The 19,871-nt window shown below is 35.8% G+C and overlaps 1 protein-coding gene across 4 annotated transcripts in view; it reads left to right on the plus strand.

Moving 5' to 3' along the window:
• ZBTB44 (zinc finger and BTB domain containing 44) overlaps window positions 1–19,871 on the plus strand; it is a 71,496-nt gene that overhangs the window by 21,202 nt on the left and 30,423 nt on the right. The window contains exon 2 of one of the 4 annotated variants that reach the window (XM_070489915.1): window positions 7,623–7,790. The exons of the other annotated variants lie outside the window; for them this stretch is intronic. The gene's annotated coding sequence lies outside the window, so the exon portion shown is untranslated. The remainder of the gene's footprint in view (window positions 1–7,622; window positions 7,791–19,871) is intronic. 4 annotated transcript variants of the gene reach the window in all.

Consider the following 19,871-nt stretch of genomic DNA (forward strand, 5'->3'; position numbering starts at 1 on the left):
AATGGTGCTGTTTGCACAGCAATGTAAATGTAGTTAATGCCACTAAACTGTATGCTTAGAAATGGTTCGAATAGCAACTTTTATGTTATCTATATTTTATGCAATTTTTTTTAAATCTGGCCTTGCCTGTGGAGGTGTATCACACATATGAACGTCATCTGTCATGTGTCATGGCTAAATAAATTAATTAAAATACTGATAATAATTGCTAAGTTGGAAAAGAGAAATGTGGACAATTTAAAGTAGTGACCACCCTCACTCAAGATGATACTATGAAATACCAGAATTTTATGATTGCAATAACTTCCATCAAATGACTTAGGAATTAGAAGGATGTGGAACTACATGACTTCCAAGATTCCTCTCTACCTGGAGATTCTTTGAATTTGTGAATAAACCTTGCTTTTGTTGGTTAAATAGGGGATTTAAAACCTGTGGAAACAACCCAAATGCCTATCAATAGATGAATAAACAAAATGTACTATTTACATACAATGGAATATTTTGCAGCCTTTAAAAAGGAGGGAAATTCTGATACATGCTCCAACATGGCTGAACCTTGAAGTCTTTATGCTGAGTAAGAGAAGCCAGTCACAAAAGGACAAATATTGGATGATTCCACTTCTTTGAGGTGAATTTACTACCTAGAGAGTAAAATTCATAGAGACATAAGTAAGAGGGTGGTTACCAGGGGCTTGGGGTTGGAGGAGATGAGGAGTTATTGTTTAATGAATACTGAGTTTCAGTGTGGGATGATGAAAAAGTTCTAGAGATGCAGAGTGATGACAGTTAAACAACAGTGTGAACGTACTTAATGCCTCTGAACTGTCCACTTAAAATGGTAAATTTTATGTTGTATATATTTTGCCACAATTAAAAAAGACCTCAGTTAACTGCTGTTAATTATTTAATTAACTTAGATGATATAGGCATTTTAGTTAACAGAATTTTGGAGAGCTTTTTTTAATAAAGTGATGTAGGCACATTACCAATACAGTAAGACTGCTTTTTGCTATACTACTTGACATGTGGCTAATGCAACTGAGGAACTGAATTTTTAGTTTTATTTAACTTTAATTAATTTAAATTGAAATAACCTCATGTGGCTAGTAACTACTTCATTGAACAGTATAGTTCTATGTTTTCTTCATTTTTTTTTTACTTTGAACCTACCTATATCATTATATTTCAAGTGAGATTCTTATGGATGTATGTAGTTGGCTCATTTTTTTAACATTCACTCTACCAATCTATATTTTTTAATTGGTTTTATTTGGACTATTTACATTTCAATGAAATTATTGGTATGTTGAGACTTAAGTCTGACATTTTTATTTGTTCCCTCTGTTCTTTTTTTCTGTTTTGTTTTTCCTCCCTTCCTCTGTGTTACTTGTACCTTTCTGAGAATTCCATTTTGATTTATCCATAGTGTTTTGAAGGTCTCTCTTTGTATAGATTATTTTGAATTTGCTCTAGTTATGACATTATACATAAATAACACAGTCTACTGATGTCAACATCTTGCTAGTTTGAGTGCAGTATAGGAGGCTTACCTTCCTTTAAAGTCCCTTTACCCTCCCATTTATAATATACGTCTTAAATATTTCCTCTACTTAGTTTGAAAAGTACATCAAACAGTCTTTACAATTTTTCCTTCAATTATATCAAATATAATTTAGGAAAGTCAGAGAAGGAAAAACTATTGCCTATACTTTTATTTTTTCCTTTGTTCTTTCTTCCATTTCAAGAATTATATCCATAGCCATTTCTTTTTGGGTGGATCTGCTGACAACAGATTCTCTAGTTTTCATTCATCTGAGGATGTTTTAATTTCCCCTCTATTTCTGAAGGATATTTTTGCTGGATATAGAACTCTTGTTGATACTTCTCTTCTTTGAGTGCTTAAAGAGTGTTGTGCCACTTCCTTCTGGCCTCATGGTTTCTGATGAGAAATTTGAGTTGTTTGAATTGATTTCGTCCTTGTAAGTGAGGAGTCATTCCTCTCTTGCTGCTTTCAAAATTCTTCCTGTCTTTAGTGTCCAAAAGTTTGATTATGGTGTGTCTGGGCGTTAATTTCTTTAGATTTATCCTGCTCAGGTTTGCTGAGCTGCTCAAATCTCTACATTTAGGGTTTTTGCTAAATTTGGGAAGATTTCAACCATTTTTTTTTAAACATTTTTTTTTTTAAAGATTTTGTTTTTTTCCTTTTTCTCCCCAAAGCCCCCCAGTACATAGTTGTATATTCTTTGTTGTGGGTCTTTCTAGTTGTGGCATGTGGGATGCTGCCTCAGCGTGGTTTGATGAGCAGTGCCATGTCCGCGCCCAGGATTCAAACCAACGAAACACTGGGCCGCCTGCAGCCGAGCCCGCAAACTTAACCACTGGGCCACGGGGCCAGCCCCATCAACCATTATTTTTTTGGATACTTTTTAAGCCCCACCCTCTCTCCCTCTCCCTTCAGGACTCTGAGGATATGAATGTTAGATCTTTTTTTTATAGTTCCTTAGGCCCCTGAGGCTCTCTCTATCTTTTTTCAGTCTATTTTCTCTCTGTTGTTCAAATTGAGTAATTTCTGATCTTTTATCATCAAGTGTGCTGATTCTTTCCCCTATCCTTTCCATTCTCCTGTTGAACTTGTCTCTTGAGTTGTTTTTTTTTAATGATTTTATTGAGATCATATTGGTTTATAACATTGTATAATTTCAGGTGTATATTATTATATATCAGTTTCTTTATAGATTGCTTAGTGCTCACCTCTTTTGCCCAGCCTGTATCTCCTTTCCCTCTGATAGCCACTAACCTGTTCTCTTGGTCCATGTGTTTGTCTTCCACATGTGAGTGAAATCATACAATGTTTGTCTTTGTCTAGCTTATTTCACTTAACATAATGCCCTTAAGGTCCATCCATGTTGTTTCAGATTGCACAATTTTGTCTTTTTTATGGATGAGTAGTATTCCATTTGTGTGGGGGGTGTGTGTGTGTGTGTGTGTGTGTGTGTGTATGTATGTATGTATGTATGTATATACCACATCTTTATCCCTTCATCCGTTAATGGGCTCTTAGGTTGCTTAGGGCTTCCATGTCTTGGCTATGGTGAATAATACTGCAGTGAACATAGGGGTGCATAAATCTCTTTGAATTGTTGATTTCATGTTCTTTGGATAAATACCCAGTAGTGGGATAGCTGGGTCATATAGTATTTGTATTTTTAATTTTTTGAGAAATCTCCATACTGTTTTCCATAGTGGCTGTACCAGTTTGCATTACCTGCAGCAGTGTATGAAGGTTCTCTTTTCTCCACATCCTCTCCAACATTTGCTGTTTTTTCTCTTGTTAAATATAGCCATTCTGATGGGTGTAATATCTCATTGTAGTTTTGATTTACATTTCCCTAATAATTAATGACATTGAACATCTTTTCATGTGTCTGTTGGTCATCTGTATATCTTTTTTGGAAAAATGTCTGTTCATATCCTTTGCCCATTTTTTTATTGGGTTTTTTTGTTGTTGAGTTGTAAAAGTTCTTTAGATATTTTGGAAATTAACCCATTGTCATATATGTGATTTGCAAATATTTTCTCCCAGTTTGTGATCTGTCTTTTCGTTTTGTTGATGATTTCCTTTGCCTTGCAAAAGCTCTTTAGTCTGATGTAGTCCCATTTGCTTAATTTTTCTTTTGTTTCCCTTGCCTGAGTAGGCATGGTATTCAAAAAGATGCTGCTAAGACTGATGTCAAAGAGTGTACTGTCTATATTTTCATCTAGGAATTTTATGGTTTCAGGTCTTACATTCAAGTCTTTAATCCATTTTGAGTTAATTTTTGTGTATGATGGGAGATAATGGTCTGCTTTCATTCTTTTGCATGTGGCTGTCCAATTTTGCCAACACTGTTTATTGAAGAAACTCCTTTCCCCTTGTGTGTTCTAGGCTTCTTTGTTGAAGATTAGCTGTCAGTAGACGTGTAGTGTTATTTCTGGGCTTTCAGTTTCTTCCATTGATCTCTGTGTCTGTTTTTGTGCCAGTGCCAGGCTGTTTTTATTAGTATAGTTTGTAGTATATTTTGAAATCAGAGTTTGTGATACCTCCAGCTTTGTTCTTGGCTGTTCAGAGTCTTTTGTTGTTCCATATAAAGTTTAGGATTCTTTGTTCTATTTCTGTGAAGAATGTCATTGGAATTCTGATTGGGATTGCACTGAATCTGTAGATTGCTTTAGGTAATATGGACATTGTTCTTCCAATCCCTGAGCATGGAATATCTTTTACATTTCTTTATTTCTTCTTCAATTTCTTTCAATAATGTCTTCTAATTTTCAGTGTGTAGGTCTTTCACTTCCTTGGTTAAATTTATTCATAGATATTTTATTCTTTTTGTTGTGATTGTAAATGGGATTGTATTCTTGACTTCTCTTTCTGCTACTTCATTATTAGTGTATAGAAATGCAGCTGATTTTTGCAAGTTGATTTTGTACCCTGCAACTTTGCTATAGTTGTTGATTATTTCTCATAGTTTTCCGATGGAGTCTAGAGTTTTCCTTATATATGGAAGCATGTCGTCCACAAACAGCACAAGTTTCACTTCTTCCTTTCCAGTTTGGATCCCTTTTATTTCTTTTTCTTGCCTAATTGCTCTAACCAAAACCTCCAGTACTATGTTGAATAGGAGTGGTGAGAGTGGGCACCTTTGTCCTATTCCGGTTCTCAGGGATGGCTTTCAGTTTTTCCTCATTGAGTATGTTGGCAGTGGGTTTGTCATGTATGGCCTTTATTATGTTGAGGTACTTTCCTTCTTTACCCATTTTGTTGAGAGTTTTTATTATAAATGGATGTTGGATCTTGTCAGATGCTTTCCATGCATTTATTGAGATGGCCGTGTGATTTTTTATTCCTCATTTTGTTAATATAGTGGATCACATTGATTGATTTGTGGATGTTGAACCACCCAAGTTTAACCACCCTGGTTTAAATCCCACTTGATCATGGTCAATGGACCTTTAAAGGTATTGCTATATTCGACTTGCCAATATTTTGTTGAGGATTTTTGGATCTAAGTTCATCAGTGATATTGGCGTGTTGTGATATTTGTGTTGTCTTTGTCTGGTTTTGCTATCAGGGTAATGTTGGCCTCACAGAATGAATAGAATAGGAAACGGTCCATCTTCTTCAGTTTTTCAGAATAGTTTAAGAAGGATAGGTATTAAATCATCTTTGAATGTTTGGTAGAATTCTCCAGAGTAGCCACCTAGTCCTGGACTTTTGTTTTGGGGAAGTTTTTGATTACTGTTTCCTTGTCTTTACTTGTGATTGATCTATTCGGATTCTCTATTTCTTCTCGATTCAGTTTTGGGAGGTTATATGAATCTAAGAATTTATCCATTTTCTTCTAGGTTGTCTCATTTGTTGGCATATAGTTTTTCGTAGTATGCTCATAATCCTTTGTATTTATGTGTTATTTGTTGTAATTTCTCCTCTTTCATTTTTAATTTTATTTATTTGAGCCTTCTCTCTTTTTTTCTTAGTGAGTCTTGCTAAGAGTTTGTCAATTTTGTCTGTCTTCTCAAAGAACCAGCTCTTAGTTTCATTAATCCTTTCTGTTTTTTTCCCTCTCTATTTCATTTATTTCTACTCTAATTTTTGTTATTTTTCTCCTGCTGACTTTGGGCTTTGTTTGTTCTTTTTCTAGTTCTCTTAGGTATAGTTTAAGATTACTTATTTGAGATTTTTCTTGTTTGTTGAAGTAGGCCTGTATTCCTATAAATTTCCCTTTTAGTACTGCTTTTACTATACTCACTAATTTGTGCATCCATTACCACAGTCAATTTTAGAACATTTTCATTACCCCAAAAAACCCTGAACCCCTTAGCTGTCACCCCCAAATTTCCCCCATCCCCCAACCCTAGGCAGCCACTAATCTACTTTCTGTCTGTGTAGATTTCCATATTCTGGACATTTCGTATAAACGGAATCATACAATATGTGGTCCTTTGTAACTGAGTTTTTCACTTAGCATAATGTTTTCAAATTTCATCCATGTCGTAGCGTGTATCAATATTTCATTTCTTTTTCATTGCCAAGTAATACTCCATTTTAAGGGTATACCACATTTTATTTGTCCAGTCATCAGTTATGGACATTTGGGTTGTTTCCACTTTTTGAGTATTAGGAATAATGTTGCTGTACTGTACATGTTTCTATGTGGACATGTTTTCAAATCTCTTGGGCATATACCTGTAGGTAGAGTAGCTGGATCATATGGTAACTCTTTGTATAACTTTTTGAGGAACTTCCAAGACTGTTTTCCAAATGGCTGTACCATTTTATATTCCTGCCAGCAGTGTGTGAAGTTTTCTGTTTCTCTGTATCCTCACCAACACTTGTCATTTTCTCCCTTTTTTGATTCTAGCCATCCTAGTGGGCATGAAGTATCTTATTGCAGATATTGTATTTTGTCTTTTTTACTGAGACTGGGGCTTTTATCCCCAGCTCCTCGCTTGGCCTTCTCTGACACAGACTAACGGGGCAGGAGTGCCTCATTATGACTGGGGGAAGGTGGATTTCTCAGCTTCTCATTTGGCCTTTGTTGGGGGTGGGGTCACAGTTTTTTCTGTGGTCTTTAGCTGAGTGGAGCGATTACTGTCTTAAACATTTTCTTTCTTACTAGGCTGCCCCTTGCCTGGTCCTCTGGCTATGAAGAGCAGGCTTCTCATGGGACATATTTTTTTGTTTGCACCCCCAGCATTGTTTGGTTTGCCAGCTTCTATATCACCTAGTCCTGGATATAGCAGGCAATTAGAAAACTCAGGGAACTCACTACTGTCATTGTTTGTGTCTCAAAGTCTCTAGCTAGTCTACTTTGTTTCCACCTTTCAAAGTTTTCTTAAGTTTATTTTATATATAATGTACACAGTGCTTAACTGTACTACTGTAAGAATAGGGAGAAGTGCGTCTGTTTCACCTTGGCCCAGAATCAAAAGTTGAGTCTCTTGCCCATTTTTTCATTGGTTCGTTTGTTTTCTTACCATTGAGTTGTAAGAATTCTTTATATATTCTGGATACAAGTTTTTGACAGATGTGTAGTTTGCAAATAATTCTCCCAGGCTATAGCTTGTCTTTTGTTCCCTTAATGTAGTGTTTTTCACGCAGCAAGATTTTTGATTTTGATAAAGTGCAATTTCTCATTTTTTTCTTTTGATTGTACATTTGGTTTAACATCTAAGAACTTTTTGCCTAACACTTGATCATTAAGATTTTCTCCTATCTTATAAATGTCTTAAAGGTTTAGCTTTACATTTAGATTTATGACCCATTTTGAGTTAATTTTGGGGTAAGGTGTGAGGTTTCAGACAAGGTTCATTTATTAATTTTTTGTGTATGGATATTCACTTGTTGCAACATTTATTGAAATGCCTATCTTTTCTCCATTGAACTGCTTTTTCACCATTATCAAAAATCAGCCATATTTGCATGGATATATTTTTGGACTCTGTTCTGTTCCGTTGATCTCTATGTCTGTCCTTTAGCAAATACCACTCTGTCTGGATTACTAACTTTATGGCAAGTCTTTAACTTAGTGTGATTGCTCTAACTTTATTTTTCTTTTTCAAAATTGTTTTGTCTGTTCCAGTTTCTTTGCCTTTCTACATAAATTTTAGAATCAGTTCGTCTCTATCTACAAAAAAGAAAAATTCTGCTGTAATTGTAATGATAAAGCTGTGGATCAGTTTGAGGAGAACTGACATCTTTACTGTGTTGAGTCTTCCAATCCACTAACATAATATGTCTCTCCATTTAGGTAGGTTTTCCTTGATTTCTTTTATCTGTGTTTTATACTTTTCAGCATGTAGATCCTATACATGTTTTGTTAGATTTATATTTAAGTATTTCAGGTTTTTTCTGGAGCTACTGTAATGGTGTTGAGGTTTTTTTAAATTTAGGTTTCCTGTTTTTCATTACTATTATATAAAAATACAGTTGACTTCTTTACGCTGACCTTATATCCTGTCACTTATTAGTTGTGGGAGGGTTTTTTGGTTTTTTTTTAAGATTCCTTGGGTAAGATAATCATGTCTGAATAGAAATAGTTTTATTCTTTTTCCTTTCATATATGTGTGTGTGTGTGTGTGTGTGTGTGTCTGTGTGTATGTGTATACTTTTTGTTTCTTTTCCTGACCTTTTTCCTGATCTTAGGGGGAAAGCATCTAGTCTTTAACCAATAAGTATGCTAGCTTTTTTCTAGTTGCCCTTTATCAGGTTGAAGAAGTTCCCTTCTGTTCCTAGTTTCCTAAGAGTTTATCATGAAGGGATATTGAGTTTTTTCAAATGCTTTTTCTGCATCAATTGAAATCATCATGTGATATTTCTTCTTTAGACTATGACTATGGTGGATTAAATTGATTTTTTAAAGTATTGACCAGCCTTTTAATACCAGGATAAACCCCACTTGATGGTGATATTATTCTTTTTCTTTTCTTTTTTCTTTTTCTTTTTCTTTTTTTTTTTTTTTTTTTTTTGCATTGCTACATTTGATTTGCCGATATTTTGTTGAGGATTTTTACATCTCTGTTCACAAAAGATATTATTCTGTAGTTTTTTTTGTACAGACTTTGTCTTTGGTATCAGAGTGGTACTGGCTTCATAAAATGAGAAGTGTTCTCTCATTTTCTGAAGGAGATTGTATGATGGGTGTTAACGTCTTTAAATGTTTGATAGAATTCTCTGGTGAAACCATCTGGGCCTGAAGATTTCTTCTTTAAGAGGAGGATTTTAATTATGAATTCAATTTCTGTAACAGTTGCAAGATTGTTCAGGTTAGCTGTTTCATCTTGGTTGAATTTTGTTTGTGTTTATCTCAGAAATTGGTGTATACAGTTGTTCATAGCATTCTCTTACTGTTCTTTTTTTTTTTTTTTGAGGAAGATTAGCCCTGAGCTAACTGCTCCCAATTCTCCTCTTTTTGCTGAGGAAGACTGGCCCTCAGCTAACATCCACGCCCATCTTCCTCTACTTTATACGTGGGACACCTACCACAGCATGGCTTTTGCCAACCGGTGCCATGTCTACACCCAGGATCTGAACCGGCAAACCCTGGGCCGCCGAGAAGTGGAACGTGTAAACTTAACCGCTGCGCCACCAGGCCAGCCCCCTCTTACTATCCTTTTTATATCTGTAGTGTGTTAAAGGAAAAATTCAACACTCATAAATTTTGAAAGATGTGCTTGGCTTTATTCAGTGATTCATGAATAGGGCAGCATCCAGTCTAGAGATAGAGTAGAGCTCCAAAAAGCAGTACAAAGCCAGAGGGTTTTATAGACCAAAGTGAGTAGGAACAAGGAAGTTATACTGGACATTTGCTGATTGATTAAAGCAGGGTTACTTTCCTTTTATGGAGCAAAGGGAGGTCTTGGAACTTAGTTAGGTAACTTGTGCTGAGCAGGCAAGCCCTGATTGGTTGACCTAGGCCTTCCTTTTCTGGGAGAGCTGAGCATAGAAACTTAGTTAAGTTCCAGTTTGCTGTGGTTAGCATAAGCGACTCCATCTTGGGCCTAGTCTGGATGCTTTAACAATTGATATCCTCTCTTTTGTTTCTAATATCAGTGATTTGTTTCTTCTTTTTCTTTGTCTTACTAGAGCTTTATCAATTTTATTGGTCTTTTTAAGGGACAAGCATTTGGTTTTGATGATTTTTCTTTTTATTTTCAATTGTATTGATTTCTGCTCTTTATTAATTCCTTCTACATGCTTTGGTTTTATTTTGTTCTTTCTAGCTTCTTACGTAGAAGCTCTGGCTTACTGATTTGAGACCTTACTCCTTTTCTGATATAAACTCTTAATGGTATAAATTTCCCTCTTAGGGGGTTCTGCACCCAATTCCAATGTGGGGGACATACAGTGTCCCTATACCAATAAGCAGTGATCTGACACCAGCTGGGTGTCCTAGAATTTAACTCAATTCTAACACTATTTACCCAGAGATAGTGTCAGATCCGACCAGTTAAGGAATCAGTCCTATATGACTGCTGCCCTGCGCCACTCCGCTTCACACCCCAGTTATAAACACAGGTTATGACCTGTGCTTCTGACCAACCAGCTGTGCATTGGAGGTTCTAACAATCCCCTCCTTGAGTTTGATTAATTTACTAAAGAGGCTCACAGAACTCAGAGAAATGTTTACTTGATCAGTTTATCATAAAAAGATATAATTCAGGAACAGCTAGGTGGAAGAGATGTGTAGGGCAGGGTATGGGGAAAGGGGACGGAGCTTCCATGTCCTCTCTGAGCTTACAGCTCTCCTTAAATCTCCACCTGTTTACAATCCAGAAGCTCTCTGAACTCTGTCCTTTTGGGTTTTTATGGAGGCTTAATTATATAGCCATGGTTAATTCAACCCTCCAGCCCCTCTCCCCACCCTGGAGGTCAGGGGGTCGGACTGAAAGTTCCAAGCCTCTAATCACATGGTTCCTTCTCCTGGCAACCAGCCGCCATCCTAAGATGCATTCTCAAAGTCACCTCATTAAAACATAACAAGAGACACCTTTGCTACTCTCATCACTTAAGAAATTAAAGGGTTTTAAGAGAACAGGGCCAGAAACAGGGCCAAAGACCAACTTATACTTTGTATTCCAAATCACAGTATCACACCTTTAAACACTGTTTTAACTATATCTCATACATTTTCATGTGTTCAGTTTTTGTTCAGTTCAGCATGTTGTCAGACTTCCCTTAAGTCTTGCTCTTTGATCCATGGATTACTTAGAAGTGTGTTGTTTAATTTCCAAGTGTTTGGGGATTTTTTTATCTTTCTGTTATTGAGGGGTTTTTTTGTTTGTAGGATCAGAGAACACACATTGGAAGCAATATGTATTCTCTTGTTATTGGGTATTTTGTTATTGGGTAGAATGTTCTACAAATGTCAGTTTTATCCAATTGGTTGATGGTGTTCAGTTCTGTATCTTTGCTGTTTCTATCTGCTAGTTCCATTAATGGCTGAGATAGGAGTGTTGAAGTCTCCAAATACAACTCTATTTCTCCTTTCATTTCTGTCAGTTTTTGTTTCATGTATTTTGAACCTCTCTTTTAAGGTGCATACATGTTTAGAATTGTTTTACGATTGAATGAATTGACCAACTCCAGCTTTTTTTGATTAGTGTTTGAATGGTTTATGTTTTTTCCACTCTTTTCCTTTTAACCCATTTAAAATATATTTGAAGTGAGTTCCTTCTAGACACAATGTATTTGGATTGTGGTTTTTTCTTTTTCTCTTTTTTTTAATCCACACCTTTTAATTGTTGTGTTTAGGCCATTTACGTTGAATATAACAATGAGTGCAGTTCAGAGATGGGGCTTCCTTCCTCCACTTATGGAACCTTGGGCACAACACACTGAGAATACTGGGACCCCAGTCATCCTTGCCCATCTTGTGAAGTGGTTGTTCCATGCTAGACAAGTCAAGCCTAGAGGAACTCTGGCTGCTGTCTCACCTCCACCAGGGCCTAAGCTCCTAAAGCAGGGGTGTCACTCATTGCAAAGCTTGCTATGATCTCCACCCCCAGCTCCCAGAGCTCTGTCTGAGAGATTCTTCCTGGAGGGAGAAGCATACCGTAAAACAGATAACTTCTAATCTCAACAGCTAAGTTCATTTGCAACACAGTGTGTAGAACTTTAAAGCTACAGGTGCTCTCAAGAACAATCGTAGTTGTGTTGAAAGACAATTGGGAGAAGACTCTGGATTTAATGAATATACAGCCTAGACCATATGCTGGCTAGTCTGCATGAGAGAACCAGCTGGGAGGAGACCTCGTGTGATCAGAACAAATATCAAACAGGGATCTCAGAAACTTTTCCTTCAAAGAAGCCACAGTTTGACTGGATTCATTTGTAGAGCAATTTATGACCCAGGGCATTGTTGAAAAACAGTAGAGTAGTAGTGGAATTTAATACCTGGTGTGGTAAGGGAAAGAAAGAGAGCTCTACCAATATTACTGGAAGTCTAGGGTAACTGTGGGCATACTCAAAAATTCACCTCCTTAAGGAACAGTGTTGGAGACTTGACATTGTGGGGATTAGGGAGGCATAATAGACTTCACTTAAAATAGTTCAGCTAGTCACTAAAAAGTAAGCATGCAAATATCAATAACAAATACCAGGAAGTAGAGCTTGGGGACAGTAACTGAAGTTGTTATAATATATTATCAAATATGTCTAGTTTCCAACAAAAAATTATGAAGCATATAGAGAAACAAGAAAGTGTGACCCATACACCAGAAAAAAAGGCAACACAAAAACTGCCTGTGAGAGAGAGACCAGATGTCAGGTTAAAAAGGCTTAAAGGTAGCCATCATGAGTATGTTCACAGAACTGAAGGCAATTGTGTTTAAAGAAGTAAAGGAAGGTATGACAATTTTGCATAAAATAGAGGCTATCAGTAGTAGATAGCAATTGTCAAAAAGAACCAAGTGAAAATTCTGAAGTTGAATAGTACAATAACTGAAATAAATAAAAAATTCACTAAAGGGGCTCAACAGTAGGCTCAACCAGGCAAAGGAAAGCTTTAGCAAACTTGAACATAGCTTAGTAGAGATTATGCACACCAAAGAACAGAGAGAAAGGAGGATGAAGAAAAATTAACAGAGTCTCAGAACAATGTGGGACACCATCAAGTGCAATAACATGTGTAATGGAAATACCAGAAGGAGGAGAGAGAGAGAGAGAGAGAGAAGAGATAGGAGTAGAAAAAATATTCAAAGAAATAATGACTGGAAACTTCCTGGATTTCTTGAAGAACAATAACCTGTACATCCAGGAAGCTCTATGAACTCCAAATAAGAAAAATGCAGAGATTGACAGACACTTCATAGTAAAAATGCTGAAAGTCAAAGAAAATCTTGAAAACAGCAAGAGAAAAACAACTCATCACTTACAGTGGAACCACCTCCCACCCACAATAAGATTAACAGATGACTTCCTGTCAGAAATACTGGAGCCCAGAAGGCTGTAGGATAACATTCATATTGCTCAAAGGAAAAAAACTTGACCAAGAATCCTATACTGTCTTTCTAAATTGAAAGCAAAATACTTTCCAGATCAACAAAAACTGGATTTCTTGCTAATAGACCCACCTTACAAGAAATCCTAAAAGAAGTTTTTAAGATTGAAAGCAAATAACCCCAGATGGTAATTTGAATGCACACAGAAAAACAAAGAGCACTGGTATAGGTAAACGTCTAAGTATGAAAAACAGAAATGAATATCTTTTTCTTCTTTCTTCTCATAACTAAAAAAGCATGTTATAAAATATGTATATAATGTAATCTTGGGCCTATAACACATAGAAATGTAATGAATCTGTAATATATTTGCCAATAACAGCACATAAACGGTAAGTGGGAGCAAAGCTGTATTGGGCTACACAAATGACTACAGATAGTAAAGTAGTAGTCATAATAATGTGTTGTGTTTGTAACGTAAATATAATATGTATCATAATATAAAAGAGGGGGAAAGAATAGAGCTATATAGGAGTAATGTTTCTGTTTGTCACTGATATTAAGCTAATAAAAATCTGAAGCTGATTCTGATAATATTTATATGATAAACTCTTGAACAACCACTGAAAATGTAACTCAAAAAAATAGTGGAAAAATCATTAAACAAATTAAAATGCTACATTAGAAAATATTCACTTAGTGCAAAAGAAAGCACTACAGGAAGAACAGAGGAACAAAAAAGCATGAGACATACAGAAACAAAGTAGAATGGTAGGCATAAATCCAACTATATCATTAATAGCATTAAATGTGAATGGATTAAACAATCAAAAAGCAGAGATTGTCAAACTGAGCTAAAAATAAAAAACCCATGATCTAGTTATATGCTATCTACAGGAGACACACTTTAGATTCAAAGATAGATAGACATAGATTGAAACTAAAAGGATAGAAAAAGATTTATCATGCAAACAGCAAATACAGGAAAGCCAGAGTGGTTGTATTAATAGCAGACAAAATAGACTAACAAAAAATGTTACTAGAGACATTTTATAATGATAAAAGCATCATTTCATCAGGAAGATATACCAATTATAAACATTTATGCACTTAATAAATGCACTACCAAACTACATGAAACAAAAATGGACAGAAATGAAGAGAGAAATAGACAAATAGCCTTCAATTCACTATTTTCAATAATGCAAAGAATAGCTAGTCAGGAAACCAACAGGAAATAGACACTATAAACCAGCTAGACCTAGCAGACATCTGTAGAACACCCCACCTGACAAAAATAGAATATATGTTCTCAAGTATACATGGAACATTCTCCAGTGTAGACCATATGTAGGCCCTAAAACAAACCTCAATAAATTTTAAAAGGTTGAAATAATGCAAAGTAAGCTCTGAGACCAAAGTGGAATGCAATTAGAAATCAATAGTGGGAAGTTTGGGAAACTCACAAGTATGTGAAAATAAAACAACGCACTCCTACATAACCAATGGGTTAAAGAAGAAAACAGGAAATCAGAAAACATTCTGAGATAAACAAAAATGAAGATACAACATACTAAAAATTACAGTATGCAGCTATAGCCATGCTTAGATAGAAATTTATAGCTATAAGTGCTTATGTTAAGAAAGAAAAAAGACCTCAAATTAATAAGCTTCCACCTTTAAGACACTGGAAAAAGAAGAGCAAACTAAACTTAAAGCAAGCAGAGGAAAGAAAGAAAAAGACTATAAAGGAATACTATGAGCAATGAACTGTCAAAAATGAAATTGAGTACAATTCTATTCACAGCATCAAAAAGAATAAAATATTTAGAAATAAATTTAACAAAGAAAGTATAAAACTTAAACACTTAACACTACAAAACATGTTGAAAAATTAAAGATGGTCTAAATAAATAAAAAAAATACCCTGTGTCCATGGATTGGAAGACTTAATGTTTTAAAGATGGCAGCACTCCCCAAACTAGTCTACAAATTGAGCACAATCCCTATCAAAATCCCAACTGACTTTTTGTAGAGATTGACAAGCTGATTCTAATATTCATATGGAGTTTCAGGGAACCCAGAATAGCCAAAACAAATTCAGAGAACTCACACTTCCTGATTTCAAACTTACTCCAAAGCAGCAGTGATCAAGGCATTGTGGTACTGACGTAAGGATAGACACATAGAACAGTGGAATAGAATGAGAGTACAGATATAAACCCATACATCTAAGCTTAACTGATTTTCAGCAAGGCTGCGAAGACCATTCAATCAGGGGAAGAATAGTCTTTTCAACAAGTAGTGCTAGAACAACTGGAAAGCCATATGCAAAAGAATGAGATTAGACCTTTACCTCCATTATATATAAAAACTAATTCAAAGTGAATTAAAGCCCTAAATTTAAGAGCTAAAACTAAAAAATTTCTAGAAGAAAACATCGCGGTGGATCCTCATGAAGTTGAATTTGGCAAAGACACAAGCAACAAAAGAAAAATAGGTAAGTTAGAATTCATCAAAATTAAAAGCTTTTGTGCTTCAGAGGATACCATTCAAGAAAGTGAAACCCACAGGATGGGGGGAAATATTTGTAAACTATATAGCTGATAAGCAGCTTGTATCTAGATTATATAAAGAACTTTTTCAATTCAATGATGAAAAGATGAATAACCCACTTAGGGGCCAGCCTGGTAGCATAGTGGTTATGTTTGTGCACTCCACTTCAGCGACCCAGGGTTCACAGATTCAGATCCCAGGTGTGGACCTACACACTGCTCAGCGGCATGCCACGTACAAGATAGAGGAAAACTGGCACAGATGTTAGCTCAGTGACAATCTTCCTCAAGCAAAAAGAGGAAGATTGGCAACAGATGTTAGCTCAGGGACTATCTTCCTTACCAAAAGAAAAAAGCCAAAGCATCTGAATAGACATTTTTCCAGAGATGGTATCCAAATAGCCAATAAGCACATGAAGTTGCTTGACATCATTAGTTGGCAGGGAAATGCAAATCAAAAGCATAATGAGGTACTCCACAGATACTGGGGTGGCTTAGGATCAGAAAGTCAGATGATAAAAAGTGTTGGTGAGGATGTGGAAAAATCAGAACCCTCATACACTGGGGGACTGTAAAGGTGAAACCACCTTGAAAAACAGTCTGGCAGTTTCTCAGACAATTAAAGAGTTACCATAGGACTCATTTCCACCCATAGGTGTATACTCAAGGAAACTGAAAACATACGTCTACACAAAAACTTGTACATGAATGCTTATAGCAGCATTATTAATAATACCCAAAAAGTGGGAACAACACAAATGACCAACTGATGATTGGATAGACAAAATGTGCTATATCCGTACAATGGAATATTATTCGGCCATAAAGATTAATGACACATTGATACATGCCACAGCTTAGATGAATCTTGGAAACATTATACTAAGTGAATGAAACCAGCCACAGAAGTTCACGAATTATGTGATTCCATTTATATGAAAGTCCTGAATAGGGAAGTATAGAGAGACAGAAAGTAGATTTGTGGCTGCTTAGGGCTGGCAGAGGGGTGGAGGGTCATAGCTAATGTACACAGAGTTACTTTTTGAGGTGATGAAAATATCCTAAAATTGACTCTGTTGCGATTGTTGTACATATCTGTGAAAATACTAAATCTTTGAATTGTACCCTTTAAAGGGATGAACTGCGTGGGATATGAATTATATCTCAATAAAGCTGTTTTATAAAATATATAGTGATGTTATTATCACATCAAAAATTAACAGTAATTCCTTGACATTATCAATACCCAATAAAAACAAATTTCCATTATCTCATAAATTTATTTTTCTGTGTTAATTTGTTTCAAATAAGATAGGCACGGTGTGATTGGTTCATAAAATCTTCTGTTTCTTTTACTCTGTAAGTTCCTGTTTTAGATCTCCCTTTATCTCTCTTTTTTTCCCCTTACTGTTTATTAGTTGAAAAAACCAAGTCTTTTGTCCTATGGGGTTTCTCACAGTCTGGATTTTGCTGTTTGCATCACAGTGGTTTAGCTTAACATATTCCTGTCACTTTTTTATTTCCTGTGAATTGGTAGCTGGATCTAGAAACTTGATCAGATTTTGTTCAGTCTTTTTTGCAATGTCTTATTGCTCTCCTTTTGTGAAGTTATAAACCATTAATGATCAGTGCCTCTTCATTGAGGGGGGAGTGCAAAATAGTGATCTTCTAATTCTGATATTCCTTCTTCGTTTACTAGTGGGAATATTTCTATAAAGAGAAACCTCCTTCATATTCTATTTGACCCAAAAATACCGTTTGTATTGGAAAGGCAGGATAGATGCTTTCTTATTCTTTTCCCTTTTTTAAAACCAGTTTTCAAAATAATTGTCTTAGTAGCATCTTTTAAAGGTGATGAATTAGCTTCATTTTTGTTTCTAGTGTCATATCAACTCATAAATTTAAACATATTTCGTGTGTTTCAGTTTATTCCAGTTTTGGCCATTGGGAACCTCCTCCAGTTGACTTGAGTTTTCACACACCCCTACTAATCTTCAATAGCTTTCTTGCTACCTGCTAGGATGTTCCAAGTGGACATTTACTGTCCCAGAAGTGCAATCAGTCATTTTTGTAAGAAGCCATAGTTCCTTTTAGTGGGAAATGGAATTTGGAAGCCAGTCTGGGTGCTAGGGATAGTCATTGCTGAAGATTAACTACATTATGAGTTCTTACTGGTGCTTTTAGTTCAAATTCAAGACTGTAAATTCATATTGCAACTTTTTCTTCACCTTTTAACCACTCTTAATGAGTAGATATAGGCACTTAATATAGCCAAACCAGAAATAGAAATTTCATAACACATATTTATCCATTCACATATTTCAGTGTCTCTTTTTGTGTGTATTATGTTAAATACTGGACAGGATCAAAAGATAAGTTAGACACCATATAATGTTTTTACTGAATCCTTTTGTTCTGCCTGCTCCTTGCTTCTCCCAATTTAGCTTTCTGCGCCTCTTCCCCACATCTTCTTTGGATGTCTTCAGCTCTAACAAATCAACAGAATGAAACTTATCATGACTTATGTAAAATCCAGTACTTAGGTCCAGGTCTAACCTCTCCCTTGAGTTCCAGACCAGAATGGGCAGCCACATAGATGAATTTATACTTGGATATTCCTCTCAGCAGTATTTTGAATTCAGTATGCCTAAAACTAAAGTATTTATACTTTCCGTTCAGCATTAACCCCTGCCAAACCCAGCTCTTCCTCTTTCATTCTCTGTCTTGTCTGGTGAAAACGTCATCAACTCAGTCATCTAGGTGAGAGATCTAGGATCAGATTCTTCTCTCCTAGCTACTCCCCTACTCCACCCCCAATACAAAATCATGCCCAGGTGGTTTTACTTCCTAAATTTTCTTAGATGTATTTTCTGTATCCTCGCTGCCACTGTCTTAGTTCAATTTTATTTTATCATATACTTGTACTGTTGTAATAGCCACCTTCAAATCTACCCTCTGTATTGCCACCAGGACATATCTTTTAAAAATGTAGATATGACTGTACAGCTCCCTAGTGGCTACCCATGCCTGCTGAATAAGGTTCTAGTTTCTTAGGATGGCGTAAACATAAGTGGCCTTGAAACAAAGTAATATTCCAAGTCTCAATTTCCTCTGTAAAATCAGGATATCATCATCTTACCTCGTAAGAGATATCTAAAGCTCCTAGCTACACAGTAGACAGTCAACTAGTACAGAGAACTTCATATATAAATTTCCACCTGGATATTCCTCTTAGAGGCATCTTAAACCCAATATGTCCCTCTCCTGAACCTTCTTTTCTGTCCTTGATTGGTTTTTTAATTAGAATATAGGGTGGAAATGAAATGATCTCAGTTCAGCTTTGGCATAATTAAAACCTTATTAGTATCATTTGGAAAGTTAACGTCCAGTTTTGAGATATGGCTGGATGTTTAAACATGGAAATTCTTATTAAATATCAAGTTTTCTCATTCCCCAAATTACTTTCAAGATTAGCAGTCTCTCATTACTTTATTTCAATCATCTTAGGCAGCCACCTCACTTTGTATGCTAAGAACTACTCCATTTTAATCTCAAATCCTCTGATAATTTTCATCATCTAATCTGTATATCAGAATACACATATTCAAGATGTGGTCTGTGTCCTATGTAAGAAATAGATTAGACATTGTGAAATTTGGTCTCCATTTCATTTTTGTTCACTTTTTCTAGAGTAATACTAGTGACTAACATTTATTGAATGCTTACTTTTTGCCAGGAATTGTGCTAATTTAGTTCTCTTGACTATCTTAAAAGTATAATTTCTGTTATTCTTGTTTTACACATGGGAAAACTGAAGCATGGAGAAGTGAAGTAACTTGACTGAGATTTAATACCAGCCTGGTAAATGGAAGGCTCAGAATTCAAACCCTAAGATTTGTCTATCCCGTACCTCCAGCTCTATCAGACTTTGTACCATCTGTGTGTAACCATCACATTGGACAAACATGCCTTCCGCTGTCCATTTATAGTTATTCTGTCAGCTTAGTCCTCCCTCCACCTCCATGAAGCACAGCTCTTAATAACTTTTCCGGTTGCGTTCAGGAGATGAAAACTTTATTTTCAAGAACTAATAAACTTAATTCATAATTAAAGGTTTCCCTCCTTTCCCCACTCAGGCCTACTAGAGGCCTGTAGTGAAAAATAAGATTTATTTGGCTTCCTTTTTCTTCCTGTTTTTCCCCTCTTTGTCCTTTTACTGCTCTTCATTTGCTGACTGGTTTCTGGCACCTCCAGAGTTGGGAGAGGCAAGGGTTGAGTCAGAAGAGAAAGTTTGTAATAGTAGTAGTAGTTGCAGTAGCAGCAGCAGTGGCAACT

The sequence above is a fragment of the Equus asinus genome, chromosome 20 (assembly GCF_041296235.1).
Source record: "Equus asinus isolate D_3611 breed Donkey chromosome 20, EquAss-T2T_v2, whole genome shotgun sequence".
Classification (NCBI taxonomy): Eukaryota; Metazoa; Chordata; class Mammalia; order Perissodactyla; family Equidae; genus Equus; species Equus asinus.